The 18,234-nt window shown below is 46.1% G+C and overlaps 1 long non-coding RNA gene across 2 annotated transcripts; it reads right to left on the bottom strand.

Annotated features, from left to right (window-relative positions):
* Positions 1 to 3,309: 3,309 nt before the first annotated feature.
* On the bottom strand, positions 3,310 to 12,557 carry LOC148056447 (uncharacterized). Of its 2 annotated transcripts, XR_015703251.1 has the most exons (4): positions 12,490 to 12,557; positions 11,309 to 11,451; positions 5,570 to 5,738; positions 3,310 to 4,750 (listed from the first exon to the last, which is right to left on the bottom strand). It is a non-coding gene; the product is annotated as an uncharacterized LOC148056447 (long non-coding RNA). The 2 variants fall into 2 exon arrangements; XR_015703250.1 differs by lacking the exon at positions 11,309 to 11,451.
* Positions 12,558 to 18,234: the final 5,677 nt, after the last annotated feature.

The following is an 18,234-nucleotide window of genomic DNA, read 5'->3' as shown; positions in this document are numbered from 1 at the left end:
GGTGGTGTGGATTTCTTTGGAGGGCAAGTAGCTCTACAATAGACATTTAGCAGTAAACTGTAAATGCAAAAAATTTGGCTGCAATAGCAAAAGCCCTCTTACAAATCTGCTGCAAATATGAACCAAATCAAAAGCAATGCAAAAGAAAAACCGCAAACCCTTTGCACTTGAAAATTTCAAAAAATAAGTCAGAAAGACCTTGAAAGAATAAGACCACAAACCAACATGACCTTCTCTGTTCACCCACCAAGAACCTCTTCTCAGAAGGATGATTAGAAGAACATGGAAGAGATTGGCAAGGTTCTGGATAGTCTGGTGGGACTTCACAGTCCTTCAGTGGTCCTCGTGCTGGGGTGGGCAGCACCGGTGTCAGCAGCATCCCTGCCATGGTGGATGGGGTGTGCCAAGGCTGGGAGGAACCCATCCAGCTGCTTCCCTTATCCCAGGGGCTGACCACTTGTCATCAATTTGGGAAGTGCAGGAGTAGCTAGGGGTTATCTGAGGAGACAGAGGACAGCAGAGAGCCATCCCCATGGTGGAGCGAGCAGAGCCTCGTGCTTCCAGCCCCCAAGCTCCTGCTTTAGTTTCCCGTTCCAGGGTACATGCAAGGGCAATGCCAGGCTGTACGTACCTAAGCTCAGGGCACCAGGTCGGTGCCGCACTGGCACAACACTGCTCTCGAGGGCCGTTGAAGAGCGTTCAGGAAACAGGCAGTTTTGCCCAAGAGAGTTCAAGTCTCATCAGCTTGAAAGAAAAACAGCTTTTGGAGAAAGACGAGAAATTGCAGCAGCCAGAGTTGTGAAAAGCCTTGACAAAATATTTAACACGGAGAAAAAGAGAATGCTTGCCAATTGCTAAAGCCTTCCTAATTCAGGTTATTAGATGGTTACTGCCACTACTATTAAAAAGACACTATTTTCTGAGTGATCTACGCAAAGAAGGGCTGGAACACACCTACAGGTTTTCCATGTACTTTTAGCTCTGCTAATGGAGAAAAAATTTTCCTCTTATATGAGACTCAAATGAATAATTATTCAATTCAATTAACAAATAAGTAATGTGCTATTTTGTGATGTATCCAGTAAATATATGCCTAGGAAATTCAATAGACAAATCTCTAGATACTGTTTTAGGTTCATCACATGTATGTTGATCCAACTGGATTTTTTTTTTTTTAATCTATGAGGAAACTGTTAAAGAATGAGACTATGGTTTCAAAAAACCTGAAAGGAATTAGCTTTCCACTGAGCTCCACACAACAGTGGTATTGTGTGAGTAATTCTACTACAATTTACTTAGTAGAATGAAAAATAACAACAGCTACTCTGGTTGTAAATAACGTCTTTTCTCATAGCAGAGACCCATTACAAGGTCAACATCTACTGTCAAACTTCATGATTAGGCTCATTAAAACTGTCTTGTTGATTTTTTTTTTTTTTTAAATAAAACCATGCTTTCAACAGATTATTTTTTTTTTTGGCAGAAAGTGCCTGCAGTGTACGTATTCTTACAGGGAACTTGGAAACCAAAACATGAACATCTGATCCTTCCCCACCCCATCCTTCCCCAGGTCCCTTTTTTTGCATTATTTAGGTGAATGATTGCAGCAAAAATGTCTTTGCCTTTTTACTGGAATTTTTACATTTTTCACAGGAAAGCATTCCAGTAAGATGTCTATTAATACAACGGTTTCTAGGTAGCAAGGAAAAAAAAAAACACCACAGCATCTCTACTGAAAAAGCTGGCAGATGTTGACTTTTTACCCATAACTGTGATGTCTCTATAAAAAGGAGCATTCCAGTCTTACAAGCATTAAAATGGAAAGTAAATAGAAGTGGTGAATATGGTACACCAAAGATTACACGTGAGGAACCAGAAATGCAAATCCCCTCTCAGAGGGGACATTGCAGGAGTAATGAGTAGATGCAGAAGCTTTTCAGTCTCCAAAATCAGTCTGTCATGGAACATCATCGAGGCAGGCAAACCAAAAGGGGCAGCATGGGGGGAAAGGATTATTTAACGAATATTGGCTGATGTGAGACACCCACAGACACCCCAGACTTGCGAAAGAAAGTGCCAGAAGCCATTCCCATTTGCAATAAACTAATTACGTGCCAGGGATGTTCCTCTTCTTTAGACAAACCATACTGTTTTGTTTACAGTTCTTTGCATGTTTGCAGCCTCGTGGAGGTGGGAGAGGGTTCGCAGGTTCCCCGGATGGCAGCCGTGGTGCTGCAAGATGCTGGAGAGGACTGAGCAATGCCCACCTTATTAGAGGGTCTTAAAGGCAGCAAATACCATACAGACCTCATGGGGTTTGGTAATGGGCTAGACTGAGCAGTCCAAACCCATCCTCCCAAGATGATGCTTTAAAGGCCACACACACAGAGGGCTGGGGACACACAGGCATTTGCCATCCTGCAAGAGCATCCCAGTGCCACAATATATGGGGACAGGTTGTGGGGACCACAGGGGCTCCCTCTGTCTTCAGATGGGCAGGAGGCTAAAGACAGGAGATTTTGGTTACTAAATATCTAAGCAAAACCTGCTTAATTGTTGTATAGAAATCTGCCTTGCTGAGAATAAGAGAACAGCCAGGTCCAGGCCGCACACACACGTACTCCTACCTTCTCTGGGCTTGTAGCCTGCAGGGTATCATTTTTCCCCCCACTTCTGTAGCACAGCCAGCACTTGTTCCCACAATCCAAACTCAGGGCTGGAGAAGAAACAGCATCCTGCTTCATAGGAGGAAAGAAAGGTGAAGTGGATTCTACTCAGTTGCTAAAAGCTTAGAGTAATTTGCACTGTTGTAATTCCAGCAGTTGAGATAGCCAGAAAAATATATTTAATATTTCATTTTTTTCTGCTTCCCCACCCCCCCCCCCAAGACATTTTTTCCTCAGTGGGGGACATTGCTAACAATGAGTTCAATAGCAGAATGAAATTTAAAGCCTAGATCTTTCCAATTCTGCTTATTCTTTTAAGCTATTCCAACCCCCTTTAGGTTCTTTCTGCATACACACATCTGTCTTCTTCAAAGCCTTAACCATCTCTGACACACCTGACCTTTCCATCCAAGCACAATGGTTAGATGCAAAGAAAAAAACCCTTTACCTACAGCAAGTAACTCTTTGTTTTACCATTCCCACGCCTGAAAATTTTGCTGCTGCGGGAAGTAAACCAGTGAGCAACCTTTCCATCTCTTTTGAAAAATGGAACTGTCAGCTCTTCGAGAGAAATAACAGCTTATCTTTATTTTGTCAGATATGACTGTTAGTTATTAGAGTCTTCTTAAGAAAATGCTACAAGAAGAATTAGGATACTATTGTTGCAGAAACGTCAAGAGTTCAGAAATTAATTTGACAAGATCAGGGAGATCTCAGGTATCTAATTAAACTTTGACAGTTATGTTGTGTAAATACTGGAAACCTATTAAAATAAAGGATCAGGTAAAACTAGTTTCCATATTCAATTAATAGATGTTACACCCATTCAACAGCCATTTTTATTTAGATTAGACCCATTCAATTCATGCCAGTAAATATAATCTCATCTATTCATGCACACAAAGTTCATCAATTTTGAACTGAAATATCTGATAAACTTACTATGTTTGGTAATACTATATTTTTGGCTGGAGTTGATATAAACACCCCCCTCCTCCACTTAGTGAATGAGACCATCCATTGCCATATGATAGAGCACTTGCAGCTCTGTTTTTGAAGGTTTTAGAATAATTTCTGTACCAAAAACTTAATCCATAGATGGAGAGAATTTAGGCTAAGAGGAATTATGGCTAATGGATTCTGACCTCAACAGGCTATAATGCAGGCTGGCTTTGCACTCAATAATATTTGCATCAAGCCTATCTCTCATAGCTGTGCTCAATCATATCAATTCATCATTTAAAGAAGCCACTACATCCATTAGTAAATTGTTTTAATAGTTAATTATTAGCAGTATAAAAAGGATGTGATTATCCCCAGCCTGAGTCTCCAGGGCCACTGTCAGCATGTGGATTATACTGCTGCAACTCCTATCCAAAGCCATCAGTTTAATGAAATATGAGAAACATTTGTGAAACCGAAGGTGTTGGCTCTGGTTAGCCAACAGCTGGATATCAGAGCTGCCAGTCTAGGCTTAGGCAGAGGGTAAACAGGGTTCAAGCATAAAACACAGCACCGCTGCGGCGCACCCAGGCAGCCCGCGCTGCCACCACTGTGCAGTGGTAGCCATGGAGGAGCTCGCATGAGCCCGTCCTCATTTGCTTCTTGTCCCCCAGCATTACTCTGCCCCAGGCCTGGTCTCTTCGGCCGGGGATGGGGAGGCTGCGCATCCTCAGGGATCAGCGCCAGTTGGCGTGTGGTTGCTAAGCAAGTTCATCAATACCAATTAATCCTGGAGGTGACATCTCCTGCACACGAGCACGGCCAGGAGGTGCATGTTCTGCAGCTGGAGGATGTGATTAATAGCCCCAGCTTCAGTGGCTAAGGTGGCCGGTGCTGCCACCGGTGCTGCAAATGGAGGTGGAAAGTCACTGAGCCAGCTCATTGCTGCCAGGCACAGACCTGCACAGTCATCTTCCGTGGATGCAGATGAGCTAAATTTAAGGAACAATACTCAGAAGCTGCTCAGTACACAGAGTGGTTTTGTTTCACAGAGTGCAATAAGAAATATCATAAATCAGTTGTTTCCATTATTTGCTGCAAGTTCTCTAACTGAGCATTCGTCCTCTTCGCACTGGGGTTGGCTGGGAAGGAAGAGGAACATTTGCCATTGAAGTTTTTGAAAAGAATTCCCATAATTTAATTCAATTTCCCCCCAAATTATTTTCTGATGCAAAGACATGAAAACTATTAGTTGAATTCCAAGTTCATTTTGTTTTCTTTTTATTCTTTGATAACTGAACAATGCTTATTTTTCAGCTAGCATTTTGTCTCTTTCTGCCCCCTCAGTTCTTACCCCTCCATCTTTTTCCAGCTCTTCTCCTTATCCAGTTAAGTTTTATTTTCAGATTGCTTGGCAGAAAACACATCTGAGGGCAGTTACCTCTGCAGGTCCTTCGGGGCCAGCAGTCACCTCTGCACCAGCAGCCAAAGGGGAAACGTGCATATCTCCAGCAGCATCCCCGGAGGAGAAGCGATACGCCACAACCTCCATCACCAAAATCAATGAGCCTTACCCTGCGCGATCACACTGAGGGGGCAGAACCAAGGGGGTAAGGGGAAGGTGCAGCCCAGTAAAGTGATCTGAGACTAAGAAAAGAATGTAGAAAGAAGAAAATAGATAAAAAAATTACAGTGAAGAGTTATTTTGTAAAGGCTTTTCCAATGATTAAAAAAGGAAAACCCCAAACGCTTCCCAGCATGATTTGTTCTGGAGGCAGGATAGGACAACATCAAATCCCATAAGCAATTTGCAGTGCTCTCTTGCCAAGCACAGTCTGGCAGAACAACTCCCCACCTCACTTAAAACAGCATCTCTGTTCCTGGATAACCCCCAAACCCATGGCAAGTACTGAATAAGAAAACAACGGGTTGTTGTTTTACTTCCCATTCCCAACACTCACTCTGCATTAGGCTCCATCATTTCACAACTCGCTTGATGTAACACGATGTGGCAGAACGTACCCTGATCCAGAAGTGAACCCTGATGCAATGCAGAACAGATGCCTTGGACTGAAGCTGCTCCTTCCTTGCCTTTCCTACCTTTGATCCATATTTTCTGCTTGTGACAGGCTGTTAAATAAATATCAGTGACGAGGCTTAGCATGCACTTATTTTTGTGCAGCTTGCTTTCTTTTTTTTCAGCTCTCCAAGCTGAGTGTCTTGTTGACAAATGTACAAATTCCATTACCAATTAATGATTTTAGCCTGGTGTCCTCTACTCTCTTTACTCCCCAGTGCCGGTTCTACACATTAGCCTGGGTAACATTCAAAGATAATTGTGTTTTCTTTATTTGTTTTGGGGAGTACCAGCAATCAGACAGGCAAATCCCAGTCCTTACCAAAGCTGCAATTATGTTTTCAAATGTAGCCTGCTCCGAGGAGAGCTAGCAAAGCACACGCTGCATTTGCTCAAGGTGAAACCTCACTTTCCTCCTTTCACTTAAATTTTTTCCTTTCCAAGACAAGAACATTTTTTCTTTGCGCCCAGGGCTTTTTGCAGGCTTTGCACATCCAGGGGCAGGATTTCTGCAGACTCTTAATTTATTTCGTCACTTTTTAAAGCCCACCCTTATTGCATACTGCAGTTAATTGAAAATGAGAAGCCATTCTTGGTAGTATGTGTCATCCCCAGCACACATGTGGTGAGGATCACACAAATTTGTGCACAGAGACCTATTTCATTGTTTGAAGAAACATTTCATGAATGTTTTCAAAAGAGGTCACTGACTTTGGGTACCTCAATTTCCAACACAGCTGAAGAAGCGTAATTTTTGAAGATTGGGTACGTGGGACCTTTGCAAGCAGGAAACCCAGAAATCAGATACCCTTAGGACTCCGGGTAAATTAAGTCCCTGCAAGTCCTCTGTGGAAGAAAAACATTTGATAAACGCTGTAAATGCAGGCAGAGGCAGTACAGCTTGAGCACGTTAACATGGCTGCAAAAAAGTGAGCGAGGGGTGAGCTTAATTCAGCCTCTGTTTTCTCCTTCCAGGGGTGTAAAGTCTTGCTGAACAGCCATGACCATGCGGCATGTTAACCGAGGAGACATGAGACATAGTTGGCAAAACACATTAGCATCTTCCACTCTGATAATTAGTTTAGTGAAAAATTATTGTGTTATCTCTTTGGTTTCACTAGAGACCAATTGCAGTCTTAAAAAAAAGCTCACATTAGGTGCTTTTAATAAGACAATAAACTCTATAGTGTTTCCAAACAGGATTTAAAACCCATTCAGCACGTGAGTAATTAGCACAAGTCAGGTTGGAGGCCAAATGCATTATTTAGTAATGAAATTAAATTTGCTTAGAAAGAAAGAAGCCCATTAAAATCCAGAAAAATGCATAAGTGTCAAGGCAATGTATTTAAAACATACTGCAACAGAACTGCTAACATTGCACTAGGATGGGGTTTGAATTTTAGCAAACATGCCCTCAGTCTTGTGGTCAACGATGGAGATTTTACTCCAGCTATGCAGGGAGAAATAACCCTAGCGGAGCCATATTGCACAGCAGGTGTTCATCTCGCAGATGGGTTGAAATCAATTATCAGCACTGACTGCTGTACCACTGGGCAAGAAGTCTGAGATCCTCCAAATTACCCTCAGATTGTCCGTATTTGCATCCCAAAGAGCCACTGGAGATAGGTTTCCTGGTACAGAAAGCCCTTCCCCTACAAGAACAACCTGTCTTTTTTTCCAGGGATGTGGCACAGAGCTATATTTTCTTGCATGGTGTAATTTTTTTTTCTTTTGTGGCATGGGCAGATATACTGATCAGTACAAAGGATTCAGAAAAAATAGACTGTACTTAACCTCTAGCAAATCTAGCCGAATGCTCTTGACAAAACTTGTGCTCTATAACGAAACTCCTATGAAGGCATTCAGTACTTAAAAACTAGGACAAATTATGCTGTGAGGAGCAGAACATGTAAACATGGCAAGGGGCTTCATTTTATATTCTGGCTTCAGAGGGGTTACTTCCAGTTGGCAGCAGTGTAAATGAGACCAGAATAAGACCTGTGACCACCAGCAGAAAGACAAAGCTGGCTTTGTATAAGAAAATATAGAAACATCCCTTAACCAGGTCCATGTGTGGGGTATTCTGTGAAAGGAGGTGGAGCGCTTGCATCTCTGCCATGAATATATTCAGACCCTCTTTTATATGGCAGCTCAAGAAATGACAACAATTTTGGAGCCAAATTACCAGCTGACAAACACCCTAATGATGCCAGGTGCCCACCAAAGCCACTCTATCACTGCCCTCCTCAGCTGGACAGGGGAGACAAAATATAACAGAAAGCTCATGGGTTGAGATAAGGACAGGGAGAGATCATTCACCAATTACTGTCACAGGCAAAATGACTCTACTTGGGGAAATGAATTTATTACTAACTAAATCAGAGTAAGGTAATGAGAATATAAAAACTAAATCTTAAAACACCTTCCCCCCACCCTCCCTTCTTCCCAGGCTCAGCTTCACTCCCGATTTTCTCTACCTCCTCCCCGCAGCGGCGCAGGGGGACGGGGAATGGGGGTTGCGGTCAGTTCATCACACGCTGTCCCTGCCGCTCCTTCCTCCCCAGGGGAGGGCTCCTCACCCTCTGCCCCTGCTCCAGCGTGGGTCCCTCCCATGGCAGACAGTCCTCCACAAGCTTCTGCAACGCGAGTCCTTCCCATGGGCTGCAGTTCTTCACAAACTGCTCCAGTCTGGGTCCCTTCCATGGGGTGGGTCTTCCCCAGGGGCTGCAGGGGAATCTCTGCTCCAGCACCTGGAGCACCTCCTGTGCCTCCTGCCCTGACCTTGGCGTCTGCAGGGTTGCTCCTCTCACATATTCTCGCTCCTCTCTCTGGCTGCAGTTATGCAGTCTCCCCCGCCGCGTTCTTAACTGTGTTATCCCAGAGGTGCTACCACCATCGTGGATGGGCTTGGCCTTGGCCAGTGGCGGGTCCGTCTTGGAGGCGGCTGGCACTGGCTCTATTGGACACAGGGGAAGCTTCTAGCAGCGTCTCACAGAAGCCACCCCCGTAGCCCCCCCACTACCAAAACCTTGCCACGCAAACCCAACACGATTGCTAGCTCATCCTCGTGGTACCACGTACCATGCATCCCCAGCACTAACAGGGCCATGATAATAGTCAGCCAGCAGTGACAAATGGAAAACAAAAAGAAGAGAACAGAAGCAAGAATTATGGCAGCTCGCTTGCCCCTGAGACTGGTGGCTCTGGGAAGAAGAAAGGACAGCAGCTGATCTCTGGTGTAAGAGATGAGGTTTCCAAGTCCCCCTACAGACCCCACAGCTCCAGGCCCTATCCCATAAACATGCCTCTCCGGTACCTTCTTGAGGCTCACATTTTCATTGCAAACCAGCAGCAGAGCTGGGAGTTAGAAGAGGTGCTTGGCTCTCCCCAACAGGGCTTACAGATAAGCACTTGCTGCAGAGTGATTTATGTTTTCAGGATTTGGACATATTCCTGCCTCCCTGGGGTAGCTGTTTACTTTCAGAGCCAATTTCCCTGGTGGAGCAGGGATATCCACATCTTGCTGTTCTTCTCTTTTGCTTTCCATCCCTGCACAGAGAGCAGGGGAAGGGACTGGGTGTTATGTAGAGAAGAGCAGCGCTCCCCCAGCCACACACCTTGATCCTGGAGGGGTTGCTGCCTTCACAAAACAAGCACAAACCACAGAACAGCTCTGGACTGATACATAGTTCAAGCAGCCCATACAGCTCAGGCTGTTGGCATCTTTATTTGCAGCCTACAGTCAATCTGACTTACTTCTCATTCAGTTGTGCCAGTGGATAACCCAGTGTTGGCTGGGACACCCGTCACCATAGCCCTTGCCAGACCAAACCCACAGGCAGGGCTGCAGCAAAGGGTTTGTGTATGCATCGCCAGCCCAGCCCAAACAGCTTTTGCTCCAAGTTCACAGCAACACACCCAGACACAGGGATCTCACATTGCAAGGTCTGAATAAAGCTTAAGCACAAAACAGCCTGACAGTCCTGAAAGAAGTCAGCGATCTAAGGAAAATGGGTTTGTAGGTGATGCAAAGCTCTCATATATTCACTCTGAAGCTGCTGAGCTTCTTAACATCTTCAAAACCTATTTCCTCTTCTGGGGTCACAAAGGCGGCTGCATTTCCTGGAAGGCAGCTTTGAGACTCCAGGAAAACAATGACATTAGCATAGGTCCTGCCACAACTGCTTGTAAAACCAGGAGATTGAGCTCTCCGTATTGCATTCATCCTCCTTTCAGGCACTTGCCCTCATTTCTGAGCTGGCCACTGCAGTGAGGAGCCATCCCCACCAGTGATGCTGAACTCCACAGACAGCCTTTGTGCTCTGTTTTTTCCATCTTGATCTTCCAGGCAAGTTCTCCAAAGGCAACTTCATCTCAGGGGCCTTCTACTAATGATGTCAAGCTGGCAGCAGCTGGACTAGGCAATGCATGGTGAGACAGGGAGGTCATCCCACCAGCACTCCTTTGGCACGTTAAGTCAAAGTCTCATCTTCCATCCAACCCATGGCTCCCTGCTGGCCCCAGAAAAAGCTCAGAGTTCTGCCCAAGTTGGGGTGGCAAAACCTCAAGCTTTGGACCAGAAGTCATTATGGTCATAAAAGCATTTCACCATCTTAAGAGTTCATCTGCTTTTTCTAGCAGCCAACCTGCTTAATGAGGGCCATGGAAATTTAACCAAGAGTGAGCGCATGGCCTGAAAAGCAGTTTTGCATCAAGAACTCGTACACCAGCAAGAACCCTTTTCCTGGCAGTTGTCATAATGAGCTCAGCCACCGTGTAGCTAATGACCGTCACACACCAAAATCCAACCAGAATACTTGGCTGGAAAGAAAATTAGATGCTTCCATCGTCATCGTTACTAAAACGGAGACCTGTGAAGGATTACTTGCGTATTATGGCAAACTTCAATTGAAATGGGCCGTTACCTGCCTCATTAATATTTCAAGTATGTTTGAATGCACTATCACAAAAATATATTACTTGGAAACAAATTCAGGTAGAAGGAAAAAACTCACAAAACAAATTTCATTAAATAATGAACACACACTACACTAAGCCATCCAGAGATTCAGCCCAATAGTGTCAAAGACAAGAAATCCTGGTGTTCTACTTATAAATAAGGCAAAATTATCTATTCATTTAGGAAAAAGTAATCATGTTTAGTTAGACACACCAGACAAGCATATGAAAAGACAAATGGCTTTGAAGCTGCTCCTGATAGCAAGCCTAGACAGCTCAAGAAGAAAACTCTGCAATCCAGGCTTTTTAAAACATTTTTTAAAGTATACATTAGAAAGTCTATTAAAGAAGTGGCGTGAATTGGCAATTTTTTGTTGCATAACATTTTTGAATCTTTAAGAGAACATTAATGCAATACAGCTTATTTTGCCAGTACCCACACACCTCAGTTAAAAACAATTCCCAGCTAAAGGTATTCCTTATAAATTGGATATTAGCAGAGAACCGAGTAGAAGATATACCCCTACAGCTGTCCTGTTTGTCTCTAGATGGAGCATGACCTACCAATTTTCCAAAGAGACAGGGTAAGAAAGTTATCTTTCATTTTAAAACTTTGAAGTACCAATAATTAGTCTAACTTGGGTAGGGAACACTTGTTATTTACCTTTATTTGTTCACAACATCAATGCGCGTTATTAAGATCAAGCGTTGAAGAAATAAGGGTTTTGGTCAAAAACCTCCACCAGTGATCTCAAAGGATCCAGCTCTACGCTAGGCTCAAGGTTTTCATCTGAGTTTGGACAAAGCCTTAGATAAACAAAAGGAAAAAAAAAAAAGTATGCTGGTATGGAGAGAAAGCACAACTAGAGTTTTCCATCATCAACTGGAAGCATGAAATTCCCTGTTCTGGGAGATGGCAGCTGGTGCCAAACCTTCCCAAAAATTAGATTTGCCCCCAGATATGATTTTTCAGTGAATGACAGCTTAGCCCTGTCACAGAGCAGAGGTGAAGAAACAGCTCCCTCCATATGTAAAGTCTGAAGAGACTTTGCTGAAGCTAGGGAATTAGTTTCTTGGGACATCAGTTTTCTTTTCTTGTTAAAGCTGCCATTAATGGGTGATGAGCAACATCAAGCTGCAGCCTGATGATTAGGTGAAAACTGAAAATCCCAACTGTAACGTGAGCTTTGCTGCAGTGGAAGATGGATAGAGGAATTAGCAGTGTGGTTTATCCGCTCAGGGCTTTACCACCTGATTACAGTATTCTCTGGCTGAGTTAGAGGAACTCATTAATGTTTTTAATCAAAGTATTCCTCACCAGGACCATAATTATTTTCTCTGGCCCATCTCCCCTACACTGCTTCTGCTTAGGGGGCAACATCCCTCATTTTCAGCCACACATGGTCTATATTTACATATCAGGAGAGCTTTTTTTTTTTTTTTGTGAAGACACAAACATAACTATATGTTTTTTAAAGCTAACAGAAAGCAGCTTTCACTTCACTTAAAGCCCTTCACATCAACAAACCCTCTTCCCTCCCATCAGGCCCATGACACAGTCCAGCACAGAGAGGTCCCCAGCTGCCCAAACAAGCCTGGACCTCACAGCAGCTGAGACCACAAGACACAGGGTTTGCTGGCCCCACTTTAACATTTTTTTTTTTTTTCCCAGGCAAGAAGCTCACCTGCAGAGGCTCAAACTGCAGCCCCAGCAGGTTCTCCAGTGTACTCAGCGTGGCAAGAGACCTCTGCTGATGCCTGCAGAGGCTCCTGAGGTTTCAGAATAAGATGAGAAAAATTTCAGTTGAAAAGCAGCAATGCTAGAGCAGAGAGGAGGACTCTTACCTGAGCTATTGCCCTCTTCCACCCAGCAAGGCAGGACTGCTGCAGCTCTGCCTGGCCACAGCAGAAACCCTCCCCAGGTGCCTCACTGATCACTGCAGACCTTTTATAGCCCCACCGCTTCCCACCTCTGCTGCACAAATTAAAGGGGCCAAAACCCACTGGAGCCTGAAAGCAAACCTGGCTGCCCATGGCTGGCAGGCAGCAACCCAGGGACCACAGGAGGCGAGGCTGCCAGCCCTCGGCATGGACAAGCACAGAGCTTTGCATGGGGCTCGGAGGACACAGCAGGCTGAGCCACCCGCGTGGGCTGCCTTTGCTTTGGGCTGCCTCTGCTTTGCCCTTCCTCGCTAATGAGACCCACTGCTGTGGGCAGCGCCTGCTGGTGCAGCCCTGAGCACACAGCCTGTATGCAGTCTGTAGGGAAGTGGTGTCTTCTCCTTTTCTGCCCTGGGAAAAATTACTGTCCTGCATTTCAAAAAAAAAAAAAAAAAAAAAGGCAGTTTCCTTCTGCCTGCATTGGAGCGCTGCCTCTTGCACGGACCATGTCAGGATTAGTTCCATCACTCTGTTCTCAGATGTGTATTAGGTGTTGCCTACATGAGCACCTTAAAAAAAAAAAAAAGCAATGACTGAGAAAGATGACATAAACTGAAAGGTTTTTACTATGTCCTGATTTGCCCAGTTCTTTGCTGTCCCTGTAGCTTAAACACTAAAAGCTAACAAGTAGCAAATATCTTTTTTTTACAATGGAAATTCCCAGAGTTTAACAAACACAGGCCTGCTTCCAAGGTGAGCACATCCATGGGAAAGGCGCTGTCTTTCCAGCATTGCCGTACAGACCCGTGCCAAGCACCCACGAACCCAAGAGCTCGGCCCTTGCTGCGGGGCTGCTGGCCTGGGCTGGGGGCAGGTGCTCTGCGGCCAGGCTCTGCACCGGGAAATTAAATGCTTTTAAACTTTTGAGTAATACCACAGCTACTTGGGCCAGGCACTCAGAGCAAACTCGTCTGCCACCTTCTGTTCCTGAAAGGATATAACTCCCATGGAAGAGTATTTTCCCACTTTTCTTTGGGCAGGTCTTATAGGTAGGGATCAGTGAGAGGAATTTTTGCAGTTAGATGCTGATTTCTGGCTCCTGCGTGCCATGTGCTGGAGCCTGGGGCGCAGCCACAGCACATAAACATGGTAAGCAGGACAGACACTTGCATTTCAGGGCTCATTTACAAACAGAAGGGGACAGATAATTGATGAGTGCCAGGGCCGTGGCTTCCAGCACGTGTGCCGAGAGGCATTTCCCCCAGGAACATTCGATGGTGACAGGAATTTCCTTCCAGAGAAAGCCCAGCAATACAAAATGACAGCTGCACACGGCTGTATGGCTAAAAACTCAGTTGCCTTTAGCCATATTGATGAATCACAGTGTTTGCTTTGTGATGGACTTGCTTAACCAGGCAGGAATAACCTCGGGTACCCAGGAAAGCTGTGTTACCTTTGCCAATGGGATCCAAGCCGCAGCCCGGAAAGCTGCTCGGTAGGGCTCCGCGTGTCCTCCTGGGAAGGGAGTGAGGAGAGCAGATACAGGCACAGGAAGGCAAACCGAAGTGGCATTTTCTCTGTCCCCAGACTTGTGACTGAAGGGATAATTGAGAAAAATAATCAAGAACAATGACTGCTTGACAATGGCAGCAAATTGGGTTGATACTCTCAATGCTGCTCAATTAGTCTGTACAGATGCTAATTGGAATAGTTCCTTTCTGCGGCGCAGTCAGCACAAATCTCAAAACCCGAGATAGTTTTTCTTTTTCTGCAAGCCATCTGTCATGCTAATGTGTCTTATTGCTGAGAGTTGATGCTTGGTTTTTTCCTTTAGCACCATCACAAAGAGAGAGCGCTATGTTCTTCCCAAACGCAGCCCTGGGCTCCTCCACGGACGATGGTTTCTGTGCAGAAAAGAGCAGCTTTCCCCACAGCCTGCGATCTGTGTGCTGCTAAGCGCTGCGTGGGGGTTATTAATATCAAAGGAACCAGGTGCCCTCCTGGAGCAGGGGCCTGCATACCATGAAATTGCTCTGAAGAGGAGTTGCAAATAAGACCCTCAGCTGATGCTTTTCTTTTCTGGGCATTGATTTATCCTGGTACCTATGACTACATCTCAAAGTGCATTTAATGATTCATCCCCTTTAATAATGCAAGCAGATATCGAGGAGGTCTTCAGCTTCCTGAGATAGGCTCTTTTAATAATAAAAAACATTTTTAGTTGTTTTCTTTTCAAAATAATAACAGGAAGACTCAGGGGAATTCTTGGTCTTGGCACATCCTTAGTTTATAAGGAATTTTTTGAGCTCTCTCCTCCTGCTACGCTCCGGTCCGCAGCAAGCCGCTGCAGGATGCAGGAGGATGCACTCACCCAGCCCTTGTACATGATGGACATTTTCTGTCCCGTCTCCCCTCCTCCAGCCTTTGTCAGATAACTTGGTCAGGTTGTTCCCCTTGACCCCCCTGTCCCAGGCTGTCCATGTTTAAGCAGGAGCAGCCCACCTGTAGCCGCCCAGTGTTGCAGCCTGGCTGATGCAAGGCAGCTTTTATTAGGGCAGTACTTACTAAGGGGTCGATTCCATCCACACTGAGGCATCCAGTTCTTATCAGCAAAAATCCATGTGTTATGTGTAGCTGTATCCCCGAGGTGCTTGGAGAGGCCATGCAAATCAAAGTTCAGCTGCCAGAAATTGCACCAAAGAGGTGTTTATTGACAAATCTCTTTTGCCAGAATAAAAACTGCTCCATTACTATATATAAAGCTCCTGTCCTGGAGCTATGGACCCAGAGAAGTGCAGGATCTGCCCCGTGGCAAGCTCTTTCTCCTCTGGGGCATTTGCTCTCATTCTGCTCTCCCATACCCAACAATGTAAACAGAGTGTCCTCAATGTCCAAGCAAAGGCAGGAGTGTGGTACCTTTTTCTTGAATGTCATAGAAGCAGCATTTCTGCCGAGCAGAAAGTCCGGGTACACCGAAGTCTTCAGTGATCGCAAGTGACAGCATCTGGCAACTGGAGCCTGCCACCTGCAGCCAGCACATCATCCAGGCTTTCCTGCTAGACCCGGTACTCAGCCACCAGCGAGAGGACAACACAGACCAAAATCAATTATTCAGCTCCAAGATGCCCTCCACGGTGTGTGGGGCAGGAGGGCTGGGAGGATGCGCTGGAGGTGGTGAGACCATCCGTGCAGTGGGTTCCCAGGCTTGCAGGAATGCTTTTACCTGGGGATTTGCTGCTACGTTTTTTCCTCTCTTTTCCAGACAGTTCCTCATTCCTCTTTTCTGCCACCCCCAGCACAGGACTGGGTGCTCTCCCCATTCCCTCCTGCTCCTCCATGCTGGTTTAAGTGGCTCCTTTGCTTCTGGGCTTTCTGCTTCCTTTTTGCAAACCCACCCTCTTGCTTGGCTTTGTCTGCTCCAAGGTGCTGCATTTCCCCATCATGGTACTACTTAAGTGGCACTTCAGAGGTGCTTCATTCTGCCCTAAAGCCCTTTCATATTGTGTTCCCATTCACAGCATTTTCCCTGTCTGCTAAGAATGTATAAAACTTTCCTTTTTTTTTTTTTTTTTAACCCTTCCTTCCTAAGAAAATGTGGTTTGCGTGGTCAGTCTGCAATGCTGACTCTGTGCATGTTTGTGTATGCGTAACTTCGCATGACCGCTGACCTGTCAGTCTCTCTCCACACCTTTTGAACCTTGAGCTGTTTCAGTTCGATGTAGGATACAAGCTGGAACAATATCAGACTGCCACAAAGTCACTGCCAATAGCTGGATGAAAGAAGATGAGGATGCTAATGCCCCTCCTGGGGGAAGGATTGCTGCGGGAATGCATCTCCACCAGACACCAGAGAATCCACCACAAGGCACAGGTCCATCAGAAACCAGGCTCTGGTTGTTATTTCACTGCTTGTGAAAGTATTAGTTTCCCTAATAATATTTTTCACATCCCTCCAGTAGCCCCAGGTTTGCTGCTGATTGAGCACCGTGGCTGGTTTAGATCAGAGCGAGAGCATCTGCGAGAGATCGCACCGGGACTGCGACAGCACAGGGCCAAGGCAGATGCACCGCAAGGATGGTGATGGTATTACTTCTTCGGTCACTGCTTGGTCCCAGAGAGACACTTCTTGTCACCAGCTGAGTGACTTTACACTTCTTTGCCTGTGTTAATTGCTCCAGCCACACACTTGTGTGCCACTATGGGAAGCAGGTTTTCCTGATGTTAAATGGGTTCATTCCTTTCTGCTCTTCAACAGTATGCATAGAATCATAGGATCGTTAAGGTTAGAAAGGACCTCAGAGATCATCGAGTCCAAGCTGTTAACCGGACTGCCTGGTCCACCTCTAAACCGTGGCCCTAAGCACCACATCCACACGTTTTTGAACAGTCCCAGGGACCGTGATTGCACCACTTCCCCCGGCAGTCTGTTCCGATGCCCAACCATGCTCTCCGTGGAGACATTTTTCCTAATATCTAATCTAAACCTGCCCTGGCACAACGTGAGCCCATTTCCTCTCATCCTGTCGCTTGTTACTTGGGAGAAGAGACCGACCCCCACCTCACTACAACCTCCTTTCAGGTAGTGGTAGAGAGCAATAAGGTCTCCCCTCAGCCTCCTCCTATGTATTATATAGCCATATTTTTTAGCTGAGCCTACCCTGGTCTTTGGTGTTTTTTTTTTAATATTTTTGCTCTGGCAAAATCCCGATTGTCTATGGGAGTTACATCTGAGTGAGGACTTTGAACTCTGCTTTTACTATTTGAACAAACTACTTTCTGCAGGAGGAGCAGAATGTCTGGAGGACAGCACCACCGTGGCCTCTCCAGAAGGCGTTTCAGCTGCTTCTTCAGCAGCCTGTCTTCCCAGAAATGAACCGCGGGGCTGAGTGGCACCGAGGAGCCCTTGCAGGCCCGGGGAGCTGGAAGCAGCAGTGCCGGGGCGCTGCTCCCCGCCTTCCCGGGTGCTGTTCCGCCGCAGCAGCGGGAGAGGGTGCTGCGACACCGGCGGCGCGGCTGCGGCGCGGCTGCGGGAGCGGGGCCGCCACCGCCCCGGCCCCCCGAGAGCCGTTTTCTCCTGCGGGGAAGGGGGAAGGGGAAAAATCTCTGTAACACAGCGCTACAGCATCCCAATGATGAGCAGTTCAGGGCGGAAACTGCTCCACATGCTCATCCTGCGATGTTTTTAACTGAAAAAAAAAAAAGGAAGAAGATGAAAGTGTTGGTAAACCCACATTTTAAACCCTCTGGCTTTCAGCTTTTCTGTCTCTGGGATTAATGATGAACTTTACAACCGGTTGTGTCTTTCGTGAAGGAAGAATGGGTGGGATTCTCCTGTGGCTGCTATTTATCAGTCCCTGCTTGGGCCAAAGGCAAGTGCTGTTATTCACACCCGTGCCAGGCAGAAGGGCCCGTCACACTGCTGCCTGGGGATGTGCCTTTCCCCTGGGACGTGCCTTTCCCCTGGTCCCAGTGGTGACAGCACCTCTCAGTTGGGCGCTTGGCATCCAGGTACCCTGGTGCAGTTTGCAAGGGAAATTCAAATGTCACTAATTTTCAGTGCTAAAAGGCAGCATAACCAGGGCAGGGAGCCCAGGGATCGTGCCGAGACCCCATTTTGTCCATGGAACCCAGCCACTGGCGAGCCCACGGGCAGTGAGATACATTGTGCAGGGGGGCAGCAGGAGACCGTGTGCCCTGAAACCGGAGGAG

Source organism: Nipponia nippon, unplaced genomic scaffold (assembly GCF_047370975.1).
Source record: "Nipponia nippon isolate SJK-2023a ecotype South Korea unplaced genomic scaffold, ASM4737097v1 scaffold_14, whole genome shotgun sequence".
NCBI classification, from domain to species: Eukaryota; Metazoa; Chordata; class Aves; order Pelecaniformes; family Threskiornithidae; genus Nipponia; species Nipponia nippon.
Note: the sequence above shows the minus strand (reverse complement) of the source record. Positions and strands in the feature narration are given on the sequence as shown.